Source organism: Lissotriton helveticus, chromosome 8, assembly GCF_964261635.1.
Source record: "Lissotriton helveticus chromosome 8, aLisHel1.1, whole genome shotgun sequence".
Lineage (NCBI taxonomy): Eukaryota > Metazoa > Chordata > Amphibia > Caudata > Salamandridae > Lissotriton > Lissotriton helveticus.
The window spans coordinates 881,995,351-882,022,340 of NC_136069.1; the positions used below are offsets into that span (position 1 = coordinate 881,995,351).

A 26,990-nucleotide genomic window follows, 5' to 3' on the forward strand; every position below is an offset into this window, starting at 1 on the left:
TCCATCTATGCACTCATGATATGGAACAGCAACTGCAGCATCCATCAGGACTGCCAAACGCTGCTCCAGTTTAAGAAAAAGTTGAAGACTCACCTCTTTAAAAAACATGACGTCACAATGAAGTAAACAGATACCTCTCCTATCACTTGTTGACTTTATGCTTGTCTTTGGTCCTGCACAGTGCTCTGCTGCCTTTGACTCTGCATTATAGAAATGCCATGTACATACATACTCTCTTTTATTAAATATGGCATATTTTATTGTGTTTCTTAGTATGTTGTAAGCGGTGTCTTCAGTTTTATAGATTTTTGGAATTTAAGTAAAGGCACATCATTAGTAAATTGTTATCAAAGCAAAAAACTAAGCACTTTGTAAAGAAAAAGGGCAATATAATTAAAAAGAAAACTGACATCATACGCAGATGGTGGAGAAATATAATTTAATTCACCTATACTTTTGAATATGCTGATTTCTTTTCAACAATACATCAATAAAATAGTTTTCTGTTCAATATAGAAACAAATTGAATTACAGGAAATGCCTCATACAGAGCTAAGTATACAGTAGAAAAATAAAATGGATCAAAGCCAATGTGTACTTAATGTTCAAGTTTCCCACCTATTGCGAGTAGAAGTAACACTCGAAAAGCTTTTAAAAGAAGTGAGAGAACAAAGCATCACTGTTTTCCAAGTGTCATTCAAAGTGCACGACAGATTAACCGGCAGCTAAGGTACTCAGCAAAATATTACAAGTGGTTGAATATCTAGACTTGCCAAACTACAACTAAGCATAAACGCATCAAGGGTGTTTAAAACAGGCGGTTATCAGACCCTACCAAGAGAATTGCCATAATGGATAAACAAGCAGAACCAGTGGTTCACTTTCTGAAACAAAAGAGTGAATCTTTGATTAACGTGAAGCTATTTGATTCACTAACCGGAAGCTCCTTTCACAACAGGAACACATCGGGTCTGATTCCCAAATATTCTCATGGACTTACGGAGATGTTTTAAGGCACGGGTAAACTGGGTAATTGCCCAGAGCCTCCACCATCCAAGGGCTGCCTTGGAACTTAATTTCTAGCTTACTTATGCATATTTCTGTATGTCGACAGTCATGGCATAATTTATGGGTAACTATCATAGGGCACAACGGCAAGTCTTCTGGCTGAGCTGCCCTACGCCAATGTGAAAGGGCAGGAATGAACCGCTTTATTTATGAAATACAGTGCATTCCTTCTGCGTTGGCACACAATTTGCTGCGTAGCACCACCGCCGGCACCCTAGCACCATGGTGCAAGGGTGTCTGCGTTGCATGCAGGATTGTTTTTGTGCAGGAAGGCGTTTTCCCCTTTTGATGTGTGCTGCAGAATGCAGCATGTATAGAAGAGGAATTTACAACAAGGGGTGGTGATGGACAGAGTCTCTGAATTAAGCAGAATACTCTCACCCAGTCAAGAGATCAGGGCTAGATCCAACACCGTTTTTTAGCTCATTGCACCATCCCAGTTTCAGAACCTGGCTGTATGCAAATTAGTCTGTCCCTGGCCCAGTGCATCATGGGAACAGGGCAGACCAGACTACAAAAGCCAATTCTTACACTGGGAAGGAAACAAGCTTCCGGGGACCGGTTTCTGGCATTTCAGCCGTCTTCGGCCCGGCTTGCTTGAATCCTGATGGTGCAATGAGCAAGGGACTCACATCTGAGTATACCCTTCCACGCTTAGGGTGGACAAAATTATTTACAACAAGGGGTGGTGATGGACAGAGTCTCTGAATTAAGCAGAGTACTCTCACCCAGTCAAGAGATCAGGGCTAGATCCAACACCGTTTTTTAGCTCATTGCACCATCCCAGTTTCAGAACCTGGCTGTATGCAAATTAGTCTGTCCCTGGCCCAGTGCATCATGGGAACAGGGCAGACCAGACTACAAAAGCCAATTCTTACACTGGGAAGGAAACAAGCTTCCGGGGACTGGTTTCTGGCATTTCAGCCGTCTTCGGCCCGGCTTGCTTGAATCCTGATGGTGCAATGAAATATTTTGGCCACCACAAGTGTGGAAGGGTATGCTCAGACATGAGTCCCTTGCTCACTGCACCATCAGAATTCAAGCAAGCCGGGCCGAAGACGGCTGTAATGCCAGAAACCGGTCCCCGGAAGCTTGTTTCCTTTCCTGTAAAGAATTGGCTTGGTAGTTTGGTCTGCCCTGTTCCCATGATGCACTGGGCCAGGGACAGACTAATTTGCATATAGCCAGGTTCTGAACTGGGATGGTGCAGTGAGCTAAAAAACGGTGATGGATCAAGCCCTGATCTGTTGACTGGCTAGGAGTGTTCTGATTAACTCAGATACTCTGTCCATCACCACCCCCTTTTTGAAATGTATAGAAGAGGAGCAACAAAAATATTTCTCCTCGTTACGCTTGCTCTGTAGATATGTAAGATTTTGGCTCTGCCCCAGGTTTACATGATTAAGTAATTCTAGGTCAGAGTCAAAATCCATGGATTTTGAGTGCGAAAACCCACCGCAACGCCCATGGAATGCCTACCTGGTGCAGATTAAGGCAACGCAGCAACTTATTTATTTACCTCACTTCTAAAGCGCACTATCACCTAAAAAAGGCATCCTGGCGCTGACAAGCTCATATCGAAAGGGGGCCAACTAATAGAGAGCTAAGGGTTTGACAAAGCCATGTTTTCAAGTGCCTCCTGAATGCAAGAAGGTCAGTGACATGCCTAATTTTAGCCGGGAGGGAGTTCCAGAGTTTCACCGCGGCCACACCGAACGATCTACCTCCTGCTCTAGATCTCCTAAACCTAGGTATAGTCACCAACTTGGCAGAGGAGGAGCGTAGATTGCGGGCCGGCTCATGCCACGAGAACTTCCTTTGTAAACAAGCAGGACCCAACCCGTGGAGAGCTTTAAAGACCAGACAGAGGGACTTAAATTGCACCCTCTGTCTCACTGGGAGCCAGTGCAGCTGAGCCAAAGCCCTTGAAGAGGAAGATCTTGTTAACCACCCCATGGCTAATTTTGTCACCGCAGACTGAATACTCTGGAGTCTATCTATAAGATAACATGGAGACTCCAACAGCAGGGAGTTACAGTAGTCGAGCCTACTGAGCACGGTACAGCGCACCACCTCTTCCCGGGCAAGGGGCGGTAACAGAGGAAGGATTTTCCTCAGGAGGCGAATAATGGCAAAACAGCCAGTTACTATCTTTGAAACCTGCGCCTCCAGGGTAAGGTCGCTGTTAAACATCACACCCAGGTTCCGCACTACCTTCACAGGCTGCACCAGAGGAGAGAAATCTGCAGGCCAAAAGTGGCTGGGTAAGAAAGATTGTACCCTAGGCCTTGAGCAGTATAACACCTCTGTCTTTCCTGTGTTAAATTGCAGGGAATTGGCCTTCAACCAGACCGCTGTATCTCGCAGGCAGTTGTGGAATACTTCCAAAGAGGTTGACTCATCTCCCTCCAGGGAGAGAATCAGCTGCGTATCATCAGCGTAGTTAACTATTTCAACATTATAATGTTTGATGACCCCAATTAAAGGCTTTATGTAGATATTAAACAATATCGGACTAACTTTCGAGCCTTGTGGAACGCCATGCGAGATGGTGGAAAAAGCAGATTGGAAGGGAGGGAGGGACACAGCTTGTTCTCTGTCCTGAAAAAAAGACTCAAACCACCCAAGGGCACTACCAGCAACCTCCACCTCTCTCAACCTGTCCAACAAAAGTCCATGGTTCACCGTATCGAAGGCGGCAAACAGGTCAAGCAGGATCAACACCCCTGCCTGTCCCCTGTCTGCCCGCCAACGAAGTTCATCCAACACGGTCAACAAGGCCGTCTCGGTGCCATGGGCTGGCCGAAAGCCAAACTGGACTTCCTCCAGGAGCTTATGCTGTTCTAGGTATCTAAAGAGAGTGCCTGCCACCACCCGCTCTACAATTTGTGTCGAATAAGGTAGAAGCGAGATGGGCCTAAAGTTCTTGAGGCATTCAGGATCAAGGGTGGGCTTTTTCAGCAAAGGGGTCACCACCGCTTGTTTCCACTGAGGTGGAACCACTCCAGTAGTAAGCGACTGGTTACAAACCAGCTGAAGCGTAGGGAAGAGCTCAGCCTCAAACTCCTTCCATATATTTAGTGGAATCGGATCAAGCGGGGACCCAGATGTAATACCAAAGGCCACTCCCCTGAACTCCTCCTCAGACAGCTGCGGAAATTCCACAAGGGACGTATCTCCCCCCTGTTCATGGACGGCTCCAGAGTTTAGCGGGCTGCCACAATCAGCCAACGCTAATGTTGCTGCTACACCCCCAGGTCGTCAATGATCAGTTTGATTTTATCCTGGAAGAACCTAGCTAGGTTCTCTTTTTTTTTTTTTTTTTACTGAGCAGTTTTTCTCAATTTTATGCAGGCAAAAACAACAAGCAGAGCAGTATAAAAATTAAGTTCCAAAGCTTACACGCATCTTTATACATTAATTCGAATGTATAAGAGAAGATACAAGGAAAGATAGAGGAATATATATCTAACATTAAATAATAAGCTATAACGCAATGCAAAGCAAACCTAAGCAAAGAGAAAGAAATCGGAAAAGTAAAAAAAAACAATAGCAAATTTTATATTTTGCACCAATCCATTACAGGTGCCCACATTTTTATTCCCATTCTTTTTTTCCTTCTGCCCTTAGTCCTATATATAGCTATCTCTAGATTAAACTTGGCAATTAGCCCCGCCCGCTAGTTCTCAAAAGAGGGGGGGAGCACTAATCCATTCGCGCGTGATACATGCACGTGTGAGCGCCATACAAATAAACAAAAAGTTCTTCCTCTCTTCAGAAACTACACCTGATGTTACACCGATCAGTACCATTTCCCCAGTTATATTCACTGTCGATTGTAGCAAGATAGTCAAGAAGTGTTCAATAGAGTTGAAGAATTGCTTCAATTTTGGGCATGAAAAAAACATATGTGTAGCATCAGCTGCATGTTCCCCACATCTACTGCAAGATGTGCCCACCGTTGTCCCCCACTTCGAGATTTTTACGGGGGTGTAATAGAGATTAAATATTGCCATATAATGTTGTGCGCATGAGCGTCCTGCGATTAAGATTTAATTGGCTAATCTAATTGATTCCTCTAACTCAACTGATTCCTGATCCAGTTTTACTGCCCATTTACTCTGAAATGTCCCCATATCATCCAAGCATGAATCTAACAGAATTTTATAATATATTCCAATTGAGGTCTTCCTAAACATACAATCAATAATAGAGATTCTGTTTAAGTGTGATTCTAATTTATTAATAAAGCTTTGAATTTGCAAATACTTAAAATAATCAGAGCCAGATAAGTTAAATTTTTCTTGGATATCAGGAAAAGAAAGAAGAGATCCATTATTGATTATATCACCCAGCCAATGGATACCCTTCAAACCTCATCGATGCATCCCTTGATCATTGCAGATTGATGGTAAGATGCCTGGTATTAAAAGGAGTATACAGCGTTACTTTCGGAATTCGTAACTGACGTTTAATTAGTCTCCATGCCGCGTACGCTGATTTCAGTATCTTGAACCTAGTTTTTTTTAAATAACTAGGCCTAAATATTTTCATAAAGCAGCCCCTACAATCCGCTCCCGAAGCAAATTCTTAAATAGAGGGCGAATGACTCTATAATAATCTTGCCTTTTCGCCAATCACTAAAGGGGTGATATATTGTAATACAGAGGCCAAATAATAATACAAAAAATACGGTATTCCCCAGCCTCCTCTTTCTTTAGGCAATATCATTTTTTTGTGCGCTTGTCTATGTCGCTTATAACTCCATAGGAACCTTGCAGACATTCTATCTAACTGTTTAAAGCAGCTGGAGGGAAATTCAAGCGGTATAGCGCGGAACATATATAAAAACTTAGGAAGAACCACCATTTTTAAGATATTGGCCCGGCCTGTTAATGAAAGATGGAGATGGTCTATTCTTTCCAACATTGAATTTGTCTTTTTTAGAACCGCATTAAAATTTAGATCCGGAGTGTTAGATACTGGGGTTCCAATTTTAATACCTAAATATGTGACCTCTGTCACGTTTATTATTTGTGAAGCAGGAGGACGATCTTGTGCTAAATATAATGTTTGTGTTTTTGAGATGTTCAATTTATAGCCTGAGAAAGAGCCAAACTTTGTTGCTAAGTCTTCTATTGCCAGAATTGTCCTATGAATATTTGTCGTTACCACTCCTATATCATCAGCATATGCTGTATAATTCATCCGAGAAACTTGAACTGGTTCTATATTATCAGCACTGTCCAGTTTGTTTAAGAATACATCAATATAAAGGGCAAATAATAACGGGGAACAAGGGCACCCTTGTTGTGTTCCCCGATATATTGAAACGGAGGCGGACTCCTGCCTTACAAGTTTAATGGATGCTGTTGGACAAGCAGATAGCACTTGCAATGCCAGAGTCATCTTTGGTCCAAAACCCTTTTGACTCAGTACATCCCAAAGGTACGGCCATGCTACCCTGTCGAATGCCTTTTCGGCATCCAACTGGGTAATGCCCATGGCCGTGTCAGTCGCCTGAGCCCAGTCCATGAGCGCAATGAGACGACGAATATGATCTGTAGTATCCCTATTAGGAATGAACCCATGCTGAAAGTTTAACACAATAGATGGTATTATGCCTGATGTCCTAGAAGCTAAAATCTTTGAATATATCTTGCTATCAGCATTGATTAAAGATATTGGCCTATAAGAAGCCGGTAAAATAGGTGGTTTATCTTTCTTCAAAAAAGCCATAATTATTGAATGTCTCCATGACTCTGGAGCTCTGCCTTTCTGTGCTTCTAAGAATGTGAGCAATAGATCTTGTTTCAAGATGTGTCGAAACATCCTATAAAACTCTAACGGATGCCATCAGGTCCCGTGACCTTTCCTAATGCAAGGGAGAGGATTGCAGCTTCCGTTTCCTCCCAAGTTATATCCTTCTCCAGAGACACCATCTGCTCCACTGTAAGTTTAGTCATAGTTCTATTATCATTGAAATTCAAAAAGTTATCTGATGCATAATTAGTTATTTCCTCCTTATATAGATTACTGTAATATTGTCTGAAGACCTCCAATATCTCACCTGGTTTTTCAAAGATTTGTCCTGCCTGGTCCTGAATACATTTAACTAAATTACTAGCCTCCTTTTGCCGAATTTTTTTAGCTAAAATTCGACCTGTGTTTTCTCCCACCTCATAAACTTTTGACTGATTAACGGCTATCTGTTCTGCTAATTTTTTTGCAAAGTTCTCATATACCCTTGATTTAAGGATAGCCAAATCTGACATTATATCTTCTATAGCTTGTGAGAGACTCACCGCTGTTATAAGCCTGAGCTCGCATTACTGTAGCGTCTTAAACTGTACTGTTATATGATCACGGGACAGTCTTTGATTATTAATGGAATATGACAGCGTCTAGTCCCGTATCCCTGATTTAAACGTGTCCCAAACCATTTGGGGTGAGGTAGAGCCACGATTATGCTCCAAAAAGTCATTGATCCATTTCCCTATATGTTCTATATAGCGCGTGTCCGCCAGTAATTTCCATTCAAACGTCCATGACTTCCGAGCAGAGACATCTATATCATCAACCACCAATTCTGTCATGATCGGGGTATGATCCGATATTATTTTAGGATAGATAATATAATTAAAGTTCGTGCCAGCCCTAGGGGTTATAAAAAAATAATCTAATCGTACGAATTTCTGATGGGGTGCTGAGAAAAAAGTATATCCAGGCGTGCCCATACTTTTGACATACCCGACGTCTACCAAGCAAAATTCCCTAACTAGTCCTCTCAAAGCTTTATAGACTTTAACTTTCCTACCTGAGTATCCTGCATCACTGGTTATATCAAATTGTCCCTCCAAATGTATATTAAAGTCTCCACACAGTATAAGTGGAGCAGACCATCCGGCCAGCTCGAGACTAAGGAAATTCAATAATTCTGGATCGTCCAAGTTTGAACCGTAAACAGCACAGATGGTCCAGGACTCAGTAATCACCCACCTTCCATATGAGTCTACTTTTAAACGTTTGCAACTACCATTCCCCCTTTTCTTCAATATTGTTACACCTCTAGTTGTAGACCCTTGTCTAGTACATCCTACCACCTCCATAACCTAGCTAGGTGCTCACCGAGTTCCTGAGAGGGGGGGAACTCATTTCTGGCACAGTCCGAGCTAATAAGGCTATTCAAAATATTAAAAATGCTGCGGGAGCTATTCGGGGCATCGAGAATCACCTTAGAGAAGTGCGCTGGCTTAACTCTATGGATCTCCTTCTTATAGTCCACCCGCTTAGCTTTCCAAGCAAGCCTGTCCCTATCCAGGTATGCGTGCCTCCACCTCCTCTCCGCTTTTTTCATTCCAGCCTCAACATTTTGAGGCTGTCTGTAAACCAGGGAGCTGAGAGTCTTCCCCTACTCCTATGATGTTTTAAAGGAGCAGAGGTATCCAGGACCGAGGTAATCTTTGAGCAGCGTAATTCACCTCAATCTGCATGTCAGGGGCGAAGCACTCCTCAACCATGAACATGGGTAAGGCACCTGTTTTCCGAGCAAGAGACGTCCAATCCCTGCTAACATACTCCCTCACTTGGCTAGATGTCCCTGTAGTAAGTGTGCCAGACTTCACAAAGAATTTAATCAAGGAATGGTCAGTCCAGGCCATAGATAAAAGTCCCCAACAGTAAGAAGGTTGGTCTCAGAGAAAATCAAATCCAACCGATAACCTCCTGGATGGGTCGCCTGAGTGACTCGCTGAGAGAGGCCAAGGGCCTCACAAGAGTGAATCATATTAAGAAGGCCTGTGTTCATAGTGCCTTTCAACCATAGATTAAAATCTCCAAGAATCACCAATTGGCTGTGAGTAACAGCCATATTGGTGAGCAGTTCCAATGATGACTGCTGCTGGGCTAAAGTAAAGACCCCAGGGGGTCTATAACAGATAATGCCTGTTAGAAAAAGCCTCTAAGCATTCTTAAGAGTAAATCCAAATAGTTCACAGCAGTTACACGCATCAATTTCGATGACATTCAGGTCCATCGTATCTCTAAAAATCACACCCACCCCAACCCCCCTCCCACTAGTTCTGAGCTTGTGGCGGATTTTAAACCCTGGTGGACAAGCATTCCCAGCATCAACTTCGCACTCTGGCCCAGTCCACGTTTCAGTCATACAGAAGAAGTCCAGCTCATGAGCATCCAACACCAGTTGTATGTCAACACTGTGTTTAGGGAGAGATCTCACATTCAAAAGCCCACCGGCTATTGTGTCACTCCTCAGAAAGTCCGACACAGGAAAAGCAGTGTTGACAGCATAAGAGTCCCTCTGTCACAGCCCCACTCACCAATGATGTTTAGTTCTTTACTGGTGTAACGTCTAGGATCGCCCCCAACAACTGGCCCGGTCCCATCCCAAGAGGGGCAGCGTAACTGGCGCTGGGCGCGTCCTTAGCGTGGACGGGCGCAGACGGCCTTGCCTTTGGCGCCACCGGCGCGCTCGCGCCATCGTCCGCTTTTGTACCCGTGAGTCCTGGGAGGTCATGGGAAACTAGACGGCCACTCTGCTACTCCCAAGATGGCGGGTCCGCTCGCACGGACGGGCCCCCACGTCGGGAGAGCAGGAGAAGGAAGACGCGGTTAGCCCAGACCCCCTACGCTCACAAGTAAGTACAGAGCAAAGTTATGTAAATTTAAAAGTATCCCGATGAATTTTTAAAAAACGTCAGGCCAGTTAACCGAAATGCCCCAAAGTAACAAATACATTTTTTTAAAAGGCAAGAGCCACCGCCATTAGCTCTTTAGCGACAGCCTCCCACCTTCGCGCTGTCCTCGAAGGTGGTACTTGCCTTGCTTTGTCTTACTCCATATCTATGAGGCGATTCAAACCCACTCAAAGTGGCTTTGCTCGCCTAATAGATATGGCTGAGAGGATTGTGCTGCAGGAGCATCAGATAAAGTAGTGGTCTAGGGGCACAACCTCTTAAATGTGAAGTTTTATTTTGTTTGGTAACATAGGGATTGCATTTTAAGAAAATGGGCACATTAAAAGATGGTCCAAGCAGGGGAACCCAAAACTCTTTATATGACACTGCTTACTTTGTGTTTAGGTGCGTACAGGGGAAACTGAGGGTGAAAATTCAAGTTCTGAGATTGTAATCCCAGTGCTTAATTAATTTGGGGAGGGAAGTAAGGGAGTGGGAGAAAGTTTTTCTTAGGAACCAGTCACTGGAAATGCCTACTGCCAGGAATGCCGAATACCATGGCTGATTATTATTTTGTTTTCCACCTCATGCCACTTTCCTTCAGCACTTAACACTTCCTATCTTCTTATTTTACTCTTGAAATGCTATTTCAATTCCCTTATTTCTCCCATTATCTTTATTAACCTTTCTCTTGTATCCTTTTTATACCTTTCTATGTCTCTTTTAGTCAAAGTCCGATAGGAAAAATATAAGTCCCAGTTCCCAAAATGAGTACCAATATCCACTGGCAGAAATTAAGCACTGCCTAATTCGCTGAATTAGGATGCCTGAAGATTGTACTGATGATGAGACAGAATAACGTGTTGTAAATATCGACTTGCACAAATATTGAGTCAAAAATATTGTGACAGGGAAATATCGTCAGCAAGAATATCGTTGTCAAGAATATCGATTTTAAGGTAAGTAATACAGATGTTTTAAATATTGAGGTTATTCATATTTATTACAATAATACAGTTGTTTATAACATTGATTTGTTACTATTATGTATTTTGGTATATATTTTAAATGTAAAAGATGTCATTTTTTGTAGAATTATTGTTTATGTTTTTAATGTATTTATAACATATGTAATAGTTAATAAATATATTTTAAGTAATTTTTGTTATTTTTAGTACCGTAGCAGGTTGTGGATTTATAGGGGGACGGGGGACAGGGTGGGAAGTAATATAATTATAATAAATAATGATTATTCTTTTAATAACATTGAATATGTAATTAGGTTAATAGTGTAATTTTTTTAAAATTTACGTTTCGTATGGGAGTTGTGGGGCTTATAGGAGTTTAGAGTGGGAAAATATTTAATTTTAATTAATTAATAATTCATTCTTAATTAATAATAATTATATAATTGATAATTCATTAGGTTAATAGTGTGAATAATGTTTTTAATTTACATTTTATATGTGGGTTGTTTGGCTTATAGGGGTACAGGTTGGGAAGTAATTTAATTGTAATTAGTTATTCATTAATTGTTAATATTCATTATTTAATTGATCATTAATTATGTTAATTATGTAAGTAAATATGTTTAATTTTAGTTGTGGGTTATGGGGTTTATAGGGGTACAGTTTTGGAAGTAAATTTAAATAAATATTATTTTAGATATTTCTTTTTTTAATAATGATTATTTAATTTATAATTTATTATGTTAATCTTGCAATGCATTTTGTATTAGGTGTGTGTTGTATATTTTGTGGGGGTATACTGTGGAAAGTAAAATAAATTCATTTAAATAATAATTAATTCTTAGTTATTGATAATTAGTTTGTTGAAAAATATTTATAACAGTGGAAATAATTTGCTTTTCAAAGTTAAGTTTAGGTGTTGGTTGTACGTTTTGTAGGGTATATGATGGGAGGGAATTAAAATAAAATGTATGTTATAAATTTTTTTTTTAAATACATCATTATTAAATAAACATATTTTTTATGACAATTATTTTTGTATTTAATTTTTAATAATGTTTGTAATTATTTATATGTATTTACAATTATATGTGTTTATAATTTTTTTTTTAAATTAAATGTACATATATATTTTTTATATTTATATTTTCATTTCATATTTTGTTTTTGAAATTAGTTATTTGCTTTGTGGGGACATACCAGGAGAACATCCTCTGTAAGGAGGAGGGTCCCTGGCCATGAAGGGCCCTGAAAACGATACATAATGCCTTAAACTCAATGCGCCAGGAGATAGGCAGCCAGTGGAGGTCCAGGAGCGCTAAGGAAGATGAATCAAGACGCCGCCTGGAGAGAGCCAACTTAGCCGCCATATTCTGCACTCGCTGCAGCTTACCCACTAGGGCAGCCGGTGCACCCAGAAGTAGCGCGTTGCAGTAGTCAAGCCTGCTTAAGATGATACTACGCACTACCTCTGGTCGGGCATGAGCCGGAAGGAAAGATAAAATCTTCCGCAGTGTTCGGAGCAGCAGCATGCACGTTTCCACGGTTTTATTGGCAAACGCGTCGAGCTGCAGATTGGATTCAAACAGCACCCCCAGATTACGAGTGGAGACTGCTGCTGCCCCTGTACCCTGGACGGAAGGGGGCCAAAACTCCGGTGGCAGAGGACGAGGGATGCAGTCCGAGGAGCAGTGTAATACCTCAGTTTTTGAGCTGTTAAACTGCAATGAATTAAGACTCAGCCATTCTGACGTCGCTGACATACAGCGATGATAGGTCTTCTGAGACACCGCATCCCTACTCTCAAACGAGAAGATAAGTTGCGTGTCGTCCGCGTAGTTGATGAGCGCGATGCCAAAGGTCTTGATTAAACTGACCAGGGGGCGGAGGTATATTTTGAATAAAATAGGGCTGATGGCCGACCCTTGCGGTACGCCCTGCCCTACCCGCCTGATGTCCGAACGGTAGGGCGGTAAGGCTACCACTTGGTGTCTGTTACTAAGGTAGGAGGCCAACCAGTCAAGGGCTCGGCCGGCTACCCCACTCTCCTCAAGTGTCCTGATCAGGATGGCATGGTTGACCGTATCGAACGCGGCTGACATGTCGAGCAGCACCAAAAAAGCTGCTCGACCAGAGTCGACACGCGAACGAAGGTCATCCAAAGCGGTCACCAGTGCAGACTCAGTGCCATGGGCTGGTCTGAAGCCAAACTGAGCCTCGTCCAGGAAGGTGTTAGTCTCTAAAAAACTGGACAGATGTTTTGTCGCCAGTTTTTCCAAGATCTTGATAGGTAGAGGAAGCAAGGAGATAGGCCTATAATTTGCTGGACAGGTCAGGTCCTGTGTGTCCTCTTTTAAAAGAGGCGAAACCACAGCCAACTTCCAACAGTCCGGGACTTGGGCCGTACTGAAAGATTGGCAGCAGATGGCATGAAGGGGGGAAAAAGCTCTTCTTGAAAAAGCTTCCAGTATTTAGAAGACAGTGGGTCGAGAGGGGAGCCCGACGAGATCCCATTCACCACTGTGCAAAAATCCTCAAGGGACGGGAGAGGAAAGCTAGTCAGTCGGGCCTTCCCAGCCTCCAACTCCAACTGGAAGTCCGAGGTAGTCCCTACTCCTTTCTGCCAGATTAAACATAGCATGGGTGGACATCACAGGTGAAGACCCTAGATTTCTCAGGATAAGAGTAATCTTATCCTCAAAGGCCTTTGCCAGAGAGTTACAAAGCAGTTGGGAGGCTGGTATGTCCTTAGAGGCACATGCTGGGTGCGATAATTCCATAACAATCCTAAACAGGGCCTGAGATTTATTTGCCGCTGTCAGTAGGGTTTCTTCCAGGAAAGTAGCTTTGGCGCGTTTAATCTGAGTTTTAAAGTTCTGTAATACCTGCTTATAAAGAGCTTTATCAGAATCAAGGTATTGTCTCCTCCAAGTGCGTTCTGCTCGTTTGCACTGGAGTTTCAACTGAAAGAGCTATTTAGTGAACAAAGGCATAGCCAGTCTAGCCCTATCTCTAATTTTCCGCACCGAGATCAGTTTATCCAAAGATTTGGAGATGTTCTGACTAAAGATTACATAGCTATCCTCCACACTGTTACCCAAGGAAAAACCATCAGGTGACAGGGTTGGCAGGCTCGACTGTTTTAGGAGTCGTGACCATTGTCTACCCAGCTTTGAGGCAGCGTCTGTCTTACCACATTTCGACGAATTAGCTGGTACTGACAGGGAGAACAGAATAAGTGAATGATCCGTCCAGCATTGGGGGACGATATCCCGTATCGACACCCGATTGGCATCTGCTAGGATCAGATCCAAAACGTGACCCTTTGAGTGAGTTGCGGAAAGGATCAACTGCTGCAGATGAATATTGCGGCATGACTGAGCCAGCTCTTTATATGCTGAGTCCGTCGATCCTCCTGGCCACAGATTGAAGTCTCCTAGAACCAACAACCTAGTGTGAGAGTTGGCGAGTTCGTAAATCAGACTACCAACGCAGGTATGGCCGATAAGGCGTTGGCTGGGGGTCTGTAGCACAACAACCCAGAGTAAAGGGCACCTCCTTGTCCCTTTAGAGAGAAACCCATTAACTATTCCCACTGTAATTGCAGTGGGAATAGTTAATTTTAGTAATCTGCAATTTAATATTTTATCTAATTTTGTATTTTTTGTAGTGAGAGTAGTACATTTTACTTTTGTGTGATGTAACAATTTTATTACTGTTGTGTTGTGTGAGTTGGGAGTAGTACATTTAATATATTATTAGTATATGAATTTGTTCATTTTTGTTTCAATGATAGTGGGGAATTTATATGTATTACATTAATTTAATAATCTAGTTTATATTGTTTTCATTTGTTTATGACAAAGAAGAATATTCATAATTTTTAATGATTTTTGTTTGTTATTTTTTTTAATGATTTATATATATATATACACACATTTATACATATGTACATATATATGTATTTGTTATATTATAGACTTTTTTCATTATATTATAATTTAAAAATATGAGTTCAATTATATGTTTTTAAATAGATATATCCATACTAATATAATAAAGAGAGAGCCCAAACATTTGTGGCGGGTAATCTCAGGAACCACAGCACCAATCACAACACCCAATACAGCGTAGGAAAGGGCAGTTGCAGCAGAAGGACATAGGCTATGCAGATGCCCACCATATACATTTAAAAGGTAAAAGACCCGTGCCAGCAAAGTAGTCCCTTGGAGGCGAGTCTGCATTGTGCTGTGGGTGTGTGCTGGGGGCGTGACAAACGCTGGGGGCGTGTGGTACGTTCCGCCCTTCATGCCATGTCTCATATCGTGTGCTAATCCCACCCTGCTCCCTTTAAATACCCCTGCACCCCATAATCATAACCCACCCTTACTCCTTAAAATACCCCAACACCCTTAAACACTAACCCATCTTAACCCTATAAATATACCCTGTACCCCAAAACCCAAACCTAGCCCTGAACCCTATAAATACCCCTGTACCTCAAAACCCAAACCTACTCCTGAACCCTAAAAATACCCCTGTACCCCAAAACCCAAACCTAGCCCTGAACCCTAAAAATACCACTGTACCCCAAAACCTAAACCTACCACTGAACCCTAAAATACCCCTGTACCCCAAAACCCAAACCTAGCTCTGAACCCTTAAAATACCCCTGTACCCCAAAACCCAAACCTACCCCTGAACCCTAACAATACTCCTGTACCCCAAAACACAAACCTAGCCCTGAATCCTAAAAATAACCCCGTACCCCAAAACCCAAGCCTACCCCTGAACCCTAAAATACCCCTGTACCCCAAAACCCAAACCTAGCCCTGAACCCTAAAAAGACCCCTGTACCCCAAAACCCAAACCTAGCCCTGAACCCTTAAAATAACCCTGTACCCCAAAACCCAAACCTACCACTGAACCCTAAAAATACCCCTATACCCCAAAACCCAAACCTAGCCCTGAACCCTAAAAATACCCTTGTACCCCAAAACCCATACCTATCCCTAAACCCTAAAACTACCCCTGTACCCCATAACCCAAAACTATATCTGAACCCTTAAAATACCCAAACCCCCCAAAACATATACCTCAGTACCCCAAAACATATACCCCTATACACTTACCTTATCCAAGCATTAAAAAAAAACATGATTTTACCATTCATGCATTTACAACGAATTTCGTTGTAAAGGTATGTGTGGTAACAGCATATAAAATGTAATGCCATGCATTATAATGTCATTGCGGAGTCATGGTACTTTTGTAATGAAAGTATGCGGAGTGATGGTATGCAGAAAGAAAGTTGCGGAATAATGGATGTTTACCCTCCCCCGGTAAGTACATTGGTGGCACGGCGGCCCACATCTCCAGCAACATACTCATATTTTTTCACCACCCATTTGAAAAACGCACAGGTCTCTCTCATTGATAGTCAGCACCGACATAGACTTTTAGACACACCTCCCGCCACAAGTTCTAGAATTGGGAACTTTAGAGCTGGGGAGCTACATTCGAATCTCGGCATCAGCTCAACATCCTGTGATTCCAGGCAAATCGCTTTGTCTCCCCGTGCCTACCACAAATGAATGTGTTCTTCTGTAATGTAAATTGTGCTCATGCCATGTTGTCGAGTTTGCGCTATATAATATTGCAAGGAAAAATAAAGTAGGGAAACTCGAGTTCACACACTACTGAACGCGCACTCTTAAGTGCATCAGCAGTGCACTGTGAATCGGACCGTTTCACAGGCCTGTCACAGATAAGAAATGCTATCAAAACGAAACCCTACAAAACAATATACTACTGGCCGGCAGCAATTCATACCTGGACAACGTCGGGACGGGCTGCTAGTGTTAATATAAATGGATATATGTATGTGTGTTTAACTTTTTGAAAGTAAGTTTGGTTGTTATATTTGTTCAAATACAAATTATATATATTTTATTTGTATTAAATTAATGTTATTCAATATATTTTATTATTAATATTTTAATTAGTTTATATTTAGAAATCAATACTCAACTCAGCTCAAATTCCTTTATTCGGTTTTTAGGAATACAAAAACCATTAAAGTTAATTGTTAAAAAGACAATTAAAATATAACGACAATTTCATTTTCTGAATATAATAAATAGGTTAAAACAAAGTTAATGTTTTGTCAATGACTATACATACCAGCCAAAATTGCAAAAGTGCAAACTCAGAGTAAGAAGGCATAGGGAATTCATTAAAGTGCAGTTGATGGAGAAACAGTAAAAATTCATTACACAGTAATTGCTTCAGCGGTCCTGTTCTAAATTTGGCCCATGCTTTATACAGAATTTCAAAAATCTGGCTATGTTCTTTGCAAAACACTCTACTTCCAGATATTGGATCGCAAGGAAAGCAGGGCGACATTGTCGCGGACCCAGAATTTTTAATATCTTTGTCACCCAATGCTTCCTTGGTTCATGATAAAATCTGCAAAGCAAGACCACATGCATCGCAGACTGTGTGGAAACAAGTAATCAGGCGATGAAATGTGTTCATTCTAAATCGGGTAAGCACAAATCTATCATAACCACTCAAATTAAAGGTCAAGTAGAGCTGTATGGTCAGGGTGGTTTGTACTAATAGGATATATTGGACTGAACTTGTAGATGACTCCGTGGTCAGTCGCATTCTTCCACGTATGGCAAGCATAATTTCTTGAGATTTTTCCTGGAGATCTCTATTAACGATGGGGGGTTATGTTAGTATCTTCCCAAACCCAGATCCAACAAAAAGTTTTTAACATATAAGAGCCAGCCTATCGTATCTGAATTTTCGAGAGAAAGCCAATCATTCAGAAGCTCTTTGCTAAAAACTTTTTTGGGGGAGGACCAGATTCGATGCCACAAGAGGATCGGTGGAAGTTTCACTAAATCGGTAACATATGACAAACCCAGTTCCAGATGGCAGCTGAAAGTGGAGGTACCACGCGGAACCACAAGAAGGAACCTCCAAAAACTATTCTCTACCTTTTGGAGGGCATCCACTTTTCCATAACCCCACACCCTAGCTCCATACATCACCGCGCTGACAAATTTGGCTCGGTAAATTTGAATCATCTCTGCTGGTGGCCTTTTACTCAGCCTATGTGCAAAATTAACTAACGCAGTGGTAACCCTAATAAACAAAAATTTCCTGCCTGCTCCAGTAACACTTGTCGTCAATTAAAATTCCAAAATATGGATACGTAGTAGTGTTTTCCAACTTAGGGGTCGATTACGATGGCGGACGGAAGGACTACCGCCAGCCTGGAGTATGCGGAAAATGCCTTTTCCAGTCCGCCAGCCGCGGCTAGTCCGTCCGCCATATTAGGATGGGAAGCACTGTCAAATTTCCGTACGCCGCAGAAGAACATGCACCGCCACGGAAATATACCCGACCCCGCGGCGGCCGTAACCAATCCTGAGACACCGCCGTACGGAATGACGTCTCGACCGTCCTAGAAATCACGATGGCAGAAATGACACAGCAAATCGCAGCGGAAAAACAACCAGCCTGAACACGGCGGATTCCCCACAGCGGAGAGGCAAAACATTGCAGAGATACCCACCGCAGGGAGACCGCCGTCATGGACCCAGCTCTACGCGCATTTCCGCTACTCTTCGTGCTTCACCACCAGCAAGTCATGGACCGTCGCCGACGACGACGCAGGTACGTAAACACACCAATCGCTGTCGGAAGGGGAGTACCTGCCAGGGCTGTGACGTGGGGAGGGGGAGTGGACAATAATGTATGGCAAACGGATGTATGCAGGTAAGTAAACATAGAAATGAATCATACGAATATCTTAGCGTCCACTGCATCGCATTTGTGTATGCAGTGCACACCAAGAAAATCTAATGAGCAACACATATGTTCACTTACCTGCAAACATCCATCTTCCATACATCACAAACCCCCAATGCCCCTCCCCCTCCCCACGTCACCACCCCGGCAGGTACTCCCCTGAGGACCACGGTTGCAACACACACACCACGAAGTGTCGGAGCCCCTGCCCACAACAGAACACCAGCTCTGGAGAAGAAAACACATTCATGCACCACCAGCAAAACCACCTGGGCACAACAGACCCCACTCACCCAGAACACACACGCACCGCTAACAATCAGCCACACCACGGACAACGCCACGGAGCAGAGCAGACGACGGAAACCATGCCCACAATCAACTAGGCAGGCAGGCAGGAATGGCTAGGCCACACAGCTCACAGGCCCACATACACACACCAACACACAAGGCATACCACACATAAGGAGAATGCTGGCCCACCCTCAGGCAAAGCCCACACCTACCCTACCAACAGACAGAGGCCCATACACCACACACCACAAAAAACAACACTGCTGCACACACATAAACAACCAACACACACACGATGAGCTCTGACATGTACACTGACAAAGTCGACACTGAACAACCTACTGTGTACCCACAAATCATGAGTGTGACACATGCACCAAATGAAAAACATCCACATAACCTGCAGTGCATGGGAAGCCACTGTTGTCCCCAAATGAGACTCTGAGCGCCTCCTCCACCCTTACACAGTCCACAGCCACATTGCAATGACTATTCCCCCAGCCAAAGTAAATGAAACAGTGCTGGCCAATGGTAATGTGAAAGTGGCAGACACAGCATGTACGACAGCAACAATATATCTGCAATGCAAGGAGACAACCAGGAATGACACAGAGAAACCACTACACAGGAGTAAGTTGCTTTATTGCACATCATAGAGGTTGACTCCAAGAGTAGCCAGGAGCATGGCCACTGGATAGAACAGAGCAGGTACATCTGAGGCAGGACATGAGAGGACACAATGCAGCATCCGACCAGCAACAGGGCAGTGTTCACAACAGAGCAGGTACATCTGAGGCAGCTCATGAGAGGGCACAATGCAGCATCCGAACAGCAACAGGGCAGTGTTCACAACAGAGCAGGTACTTCAGAGGTAGCACATGAGAGGGGCTAAGTGCATCAACAGTCCATGGCACAGAGCAGGTACATCTGAGGCAGCACATGAGAGGGGCTAAGTGCATCAACAGTCCATAGCACAGAGCAGGTACATCTGAGGCAGCACATGAGAGGGTACAATGCAGCATCCTAACAGCAACAGGGCAGTGTTCACAACAGAGCAGGTACATCTGAGGCAGCACATGAGAGGGCACAATGCAGCATCCTAACAGCAACAGGGCAGTGTTTACAACAGAGCAGGTACATCTGAGGCAGCACATGAGAGGGCACAATGCAGCATCCTAACAGCAACAGGGCAGTGTTCACAACAGAGCACGTGCGTCTGAGGCAGCACATGAGAGGGGCTAAGTGCATCAACAGTCCATGGCACAGAGCAGGTACATCTGAGGCAGCACATGAGAGGGCACAATGCAGCATCCTAACAGCAACAGGGCAGTGTTCACAACAGAGCAGGTACATCTGAGGCAGCACATGAGAGGGGCTAAGTACATCAACAGTCCATGGCACAGAGCAGATACATCTGAGGCAGCGCATGACAGGGGCTAAGTGCATCAACAGTCCATGGCGCAGAACAGGTACATCTGAGGCAGCACATGAGAGAGGCAAAGTGGATTAACAGTCCAAGGCACAGAGCAGGCACATCTGAGCCAGCACATGAGAGGGCACAATGCAGCATCCTAACAGAAACAGGGCAGTGTTCACAACAGAGCAGGTACATCTGAGGCAGCACATGAGAGGGCACAATGCAGCATCCTAACAGCAACAGGGCAGTGTTCACAACAGAGCAGGTACATCGGAGGCAGCACATGAGAGGGGCTAAGTGCATCACCAGTCCATGGCACAGAGCAGGTACATCTGAGGCAGCACATGAAAGGGGCTAAGTGCATCAACAGTCCATGGCACAGAGCAGGTACATCTGAGGCAGCACATTAGAGGGGCTAAGTGCATCAATAGTCCATGGCACAGAGCAGGTACATCTGAGGCAGCACATGAGAGGGGCTAAGTGCATCAACAGTCCATGGCACAGAGCAGGGACACCTGAGGCAGCACATGAGAGGGGCTCAGTGTATCAACAGTCCATGGCACAGAGCAGTTACATCTGAGGCAGCACAAGAGAGGGGCTAAGTGCATAAACAGTCCATGGCACAGAGCAGGTACATCTGAGGCAGCACATGAGTGGGGTTAAGTGCATCAACAGTCCATGGTAGAGAGCAGGTACATCTGAGGCAGCACATGAGAGGGCACAATGCAGCATCCTAACAGCAACAGGGCAGTGTTCACAACAAAGCAGGTACATCTGAGGCAGCATATGAGAGGGGCTATGTGCATCAACAGTCCATGGCACAAAGCAGGTACATCTGAGGCAGCACATGAGAGGGCACAATGCAGCATCCTAACAGCAACAGGGCAGTGTTCACAACAGAGCAGGTACATCTGAGGCAGCACATGACAGGGGCTAAGTGCATCAACAGTCCATGGCACAGAGCCGGTACATCTGAGGCAGCACATGAGAGGGGCTAAGTGCATCAACAGTCCATGTCACAGAACAGGTACATCTGAGGCAGCACATGAGAGGTGCTAAGAGCATCAACAGTCCATGGTACAGAGCAGGTACATCTGAGGCAGCACATGAGAGGGCACAATGCAGCATCCTAACAGCAACAGGGCAGTGTTCACAACAGAGCAGGTACATCTGAGGCAGCACATGAGAGGGGCTAAGTACATCAACAGTCCATGGCACAGAGCAGATACATCTGAGGCAGCGCATGACAGGGGCTACGTGCATCAACAGTCCATGGCACAGAGCCGGTACATCTGAGGCAGCACATTAGAGGGGCTAAGTGCATCAACAGTCCATGGCAGAGAACAGGTACATCTGAGGCAGCACATGAGGGGGCACAATGCAGCATCCTAACAGCAACAGGGCAGTGTTCACAACAGAGCAGGTACATCTGAGGCAGCACATGAGATGGCACAATGCAGCATCCTAATGTGTGAGTATCAACCCAGGCGGTAACAAACAAAACTTGCCCACATAATAGTCATAGGACTCAACAACCTACTTCCGTAGAAAAGACAGTTTATTTTAATTAAACAAATTACATAAAAATATACTGAAGCAAATATCTTAAAAACTTTTTCAAAGAAGCATATAAAAAATTGTTATACAATACACATAATCAATAAAGGAAATACATTAAAACAAAGTTGGACAAAATGATCACAATTTCATGGAACAAAATATCAGTTCTTGAATTAATTATAAAATATCTTGTCGACGCGCGTTTCGGCGACCAGCGCCTTCTTCAAGACAAACAAGGTGTCAGGTTCCTAAATATAAAAGCATAATTACTAATCCGGAAATACATACATTTACTTCAAGAAGTGTTGAACTACAATGAATCATATTTAAAATACAATACAGTAATCAAAACGATCATCTCAACGTTACACCTATGAAAACTGTCAAAACATAACAATCAGAAGTAGGTGAAGGTATAGCGCGAACCAACCAGATAACCAAGTAATAACCCAATTGGGGGGGATGATAGGAGATACTGACTTTGGTGCTCATTTAAGGGAGTAAAGGTAGAATTAGATATCAAAGGTAAGGCAGTAACAAACTAATAATGAACAAACAGTGATAGACAGATGCATAGAGGTGCATATAGAGTGTTCAAGAATGTTCAAGAATGATGAGAATATAGGACGAATACAAAGGCTATAATTGTTTTGTCTCACAGTCTACTCCAACTGATGTCTCTTCGTTTAATCTAGCTGATAATTGTCAACCAATTCTTAATATTGATATATATTTGACATAAGCTAGACTATTTCTCATATGATTAAACTGGGTACTTCACATGGTATATTAATCTAATCGATTGTTTGTAGGTTCAAGTGATAACAAACTAGCACAGATATACTTACTTGTAAGCTAATACATGGACACAATTTGCATTATTTGGCACAACTCACAACAGGGAGAAACCTCTGAAAAATGAAAGAGTGCTATTAATTAGGAGCAACAATGAATTATAACGCAGATGGCAGTAATATGTTCTCTGCGACAGGAGGATAATATCTCTTAATTTATATTGCTAACTGATTAGTTTAGCGAATTCTTGTAATAGGGCCTAAAATGGCTTACATATCTCATGGTTTACAGAAGGCAGTAGGTTATTCCTAACAAGAATATTAAAACGGCCAGATTGTAGAAGTTAGAAGATGCATTTAGACTGATGCGTGTGAGTGATTCAACATCGTTAGATTTGCGATGAAGTCTGGATATCTTTATAAGTTTCAAGTCTCTAAAGGGTAAGATAAACAGAGGCGGTATAACATTAAAGATTTGAACTGGTAATGTTTTACTCGAAGTTGTATTTTGTGTTAACGGGGAGAAATAATCCCTACCTCGAGTGGGGTTGTTTACGTGTTAAGTTTTGCTAGCGAAGAGAAGTAATATGGTACAAAAACACTCTTGTATGTTCTATTTTCAATTGGTCAACTGTGAAATAAAAAACAGAAGACCAATTCAAGCGGATGTTGTCAAAACATAAATGGGTGAATGGAACAATGTTAAACTGTTCATATAATGGAGAACGTACCATAGATATAAAACAATTGTGCCCCGCCTCCACTGATCCAAACCGACATAAATAGGTAAGCTTTGGTTAGCTTCTTTTCCGTCACTAAAACGTGAAAGAGACCCAAGATGAAAAAGATTCTTTCTAAACAAGGACCTACAAAGAAATCCGGTAACGGGCCAATCTAGATGAGACGGAACAATGTTATATAATCGATTACAACATACCTTCAAGCGTATGTGCTAGTTTCAAAGGATATTTCCTTGTTGATTTATGAGGTGCTGGTTTGCGAGGATAAACGCGCCAGTTCTGAAAAAATAGAACGGAATGTGTCAAGATATTTGGTACGCTATAAATGGTATACATAACGGGCAGTCCAGGCAGGGATTCGTACATACCTGTTTGAAAGTGACTAGTCGGCGTGTAGAGGCTTGCTGGTTTCGATAAACGTTTCCGGGTCGGTATCGACGACAGGATAAACAGGAAGCACTATCGTGTGCATAAACACGCCTATAAATAGGTATGTCTGGTCACATGATTCCAATACAAGAGTCATGAAGATAAAAGAAGGGCTCACTATATTTTGTATGTCAAGTGCTCCAATAGAAGAAGGAAAAAAATATACAAAAAAACTATATCTGAATTACAAGGCGACTATTTAAGTCAGGATTCCGATAAATGTTCCAATTAATAAGGTGAGCGATGATTACCTAGAATTTATTTAATATTAAGACGAACCACTATATAAAATATTATAAGTGTGTGGCAGGCTTAAATGCACACTTACAATTATGTGTACATATAACACACATTGAAAAACGGTGTGTCGCAATGAGGAAATGAAACTAAATTATCGCATATTGTGCATATATGATGTGGCACAAAGAAGATTTGGTACAATTTTAAGTTAGAAACACAGTACCAGTTAAATACCACATCATAAGTAGACATTCGAGGTCATATGACAAGGCATACAATGACTAAGGAACCCTTAATGACTTCATTTAAATAATAGCGTTTTCCCAAGGGATTTCGCTATTCAAACCTGAACGGAAAGTGTCCAAGGAAAATATCCAGAACACTTCCCGTTTTTTGCGGATCTTCTCTCCGCCCTTACTGTCTGGTACGTTAACTTTTTCTAAAATGCTCCACTTAAAGTCGCCAGGGCCATGTCCGACTTCCAAAAAGTGTTTCACCATGGGCGCCAGAGTTTTGCCAGTTCGAATTGCAGAGCGATGCTCAGTTAGGCGTACCTGGATGGAGCATGCAGTTTCTCTCACGTACCCTAGGGAACAATAGGAAATATATTACATTTGTGGTTTTACAGTTCCACATGTTGTTAGCCGTGGCTGTATAGCCATTGTGAGTAAATGATTTTCCTTCTATGATATTGGGACATGATTTACAGTTCGAACACTTAAATGTACCTTTTAAGGCTTGATTTGTATGTATTGATCCCTGGACTGAACAGTCATGATTGGGTTGGCCTTGAAATCTGGAACGCACTATGTGGTCCTTTATGTTCTTATTTTGCTTATGGGCGAAGAAAGGCTTCTCCAGTTTAGAATTACCAGTACTGTTACTGTTCAAGATGTGCCGAGAGGAATTTATTATTTGTCTCACTTTGGCGTCCAGAGTTGAATGCCTTGTTATACAAACAAGTTGTTTCAAGTCTTTCCGAGATTTGGATTTAAGCAAGTGGTCTCTGTCATAGTAGCGAGCCCTTTTATAGGATTCCCTGACAAGCCTGTGAGGGTAACCCCTTTCAAGGAATTTTCGTTTCATTTCTAAGGCTCGTCTATCAAAGTCCTTGAGGTTTGTGCAATTTCTTCTAACCCTTAAGAATTGGGAGAAGGGTATACTCTGCCTTTGGCTACGGGGGTGGAAACTTTGGAAATGTAATAGGGTATTCCTAGAACTGTAAAACCACGAATGTAATAAATTTCCTATTGTGCCCTTGTTCCCTAGGGCACGTGGGAGAAACTGCACGCTCCATCCAGGTACGCCTAACTGAGCATCGCTCTGCAATTCGAACTGGCAAAACTCTGGCGCCCATGGTGAAACACTTTTTGGAAGTCGGACATGGCCCTGACGACTTTAAGTGGCGCATTTTAGAAAAAGTTAACGTACCAGACAGTAAGGGCGGAGAGAAGATCCGCAAAAAACGGGAAGGTTTCTGGATATTTTCCTTGGACACTTTCCGTTCAGGTTTGAATAGCGAAATCCCTTGGGAAAACGCTAATATTTAAATGAAGTCATTAAGGGTTCCTTAGTCATTGTATGCCTTGTCATATGACCTCGAATGTCTACTTATGATGTGGTATTTAACTGGTACTGTGTTTCTAACTTAAAATTGTACAGAATCTTCTTTGTGCCACATCATATATGTACAATATGCGATAATTTAGTTTCATTTTCTCATTGCGACACACCGTTTTTCAATGTGTGTTATATGTACACATAATTGTAAGTGTGCATTTAAGCCTGCCACACACATATAATATTTTATATAGTGGTTCATCTTAATATTAAATAAATTCTAGGTAATCATCGCTCACCTTATTAATTGGAACATTTATCGGAATCCTGACTTAAATAGTCGCCTTGTAATTCAGATATAGTTTTTTTGTATATTTTTTTCCTTCTTCTATTGGAGCACTCGACATACAAAATATAGTGAGCCCTTCTTTTATCTTCATGACTCTTGTATTGGAATCATGTGACCAGACATACCTATTTATAGGCGGGTTTATGCACACGATAGTGCTTCCTGTTTATCCTGTCGTCGATACCGACCAGGAAACGTTTATCGAAACCAGCAAGCCTCCACACGCCGCCTAGTCACTTTCAAACAGGTATGTACGAATCCCTGCCTGGACTGCCCGTTATGTATACTATTGTTAGCGTACCAAATATCTTGACACATTCCGTTCTATTTTTTCAGTACTGGCGCGTTTATCCTCGCAAACCAGCACCTCATAAATCAACAAGGAAATATCCTTTGAAACTAACACATACGCTTGAAGGTATGTTATAATCGATTATATAACATTGTTCCGTCTCATCTAGATTGGCCCGTTACCGGATTTCTTTGTATGTCCTTGTTTAGAAAGAATCTTTTTCATCTTGGGTCTCTTTCACGTTTTAGTGACGGAAAAGAAGCTAACCAAAGCTTACCTATTTATGTCGGTTTGGACCAGTGGAGGCGGGGCACAATTGTTTTATATCTACGGTACGTTCTCCATTATATGAACAGTTTAACATTGTTCCATTCACCCATTTATGTTTCGACAACATCCGTTTGAATTGGTCTTCTGTTTTTTATTTCACAGTTGACCAATTGAAAATAGAACATACAAGAGTGTTTTTGTACCATATTACTTCTCTTCACTAGCAAAACTTAACACGTAAACAACCCCACTCGAGGTAGGGATTATTTCTCCCCGTTAACACAAAATACAACGTCGAGTAAAACATTACCAGTTCAAATCTTTAATGTTATTTCTGCCTCTGTTTATCTTACCCTTTAGAGACTTGAAACTTATAAAGATTATCCAGACTTCATCGCAAATCTAACGATGTTGAATCACTCACACGCATCAGTCTAAATGCGTCTTGGAAGTTCTACAATCTGGCCGTTTTAATATTCTTGTTAGGAA

The 26,990-nt window shown here is 42.5% G+C and overlaps 1 long non-coding RNA gene across 1 annotated transcript; it reads right to left on the minus strand.

Annotated features, from left to right (window-relative positions):
- Positions 1-22,674: 22,674 nt before the first annotated feature.
- Positions 22,675-23,643, minus strand: LOC144771803 (uncharacterized). Its single transcript, XR_013599484.1, has 3 exons — positions 23,559-23,643; positions 23,353-23,436; positions 22,675-22,738 (listed from the first exon to the last, which is right to left on the minus strand). It is a non-coding gene; the product is annotated as an uncharacterized LOC144771803 (long non-coding RNA).
- Positions 23,644-26,990: the final 3,347 nt, after the last annotated feature.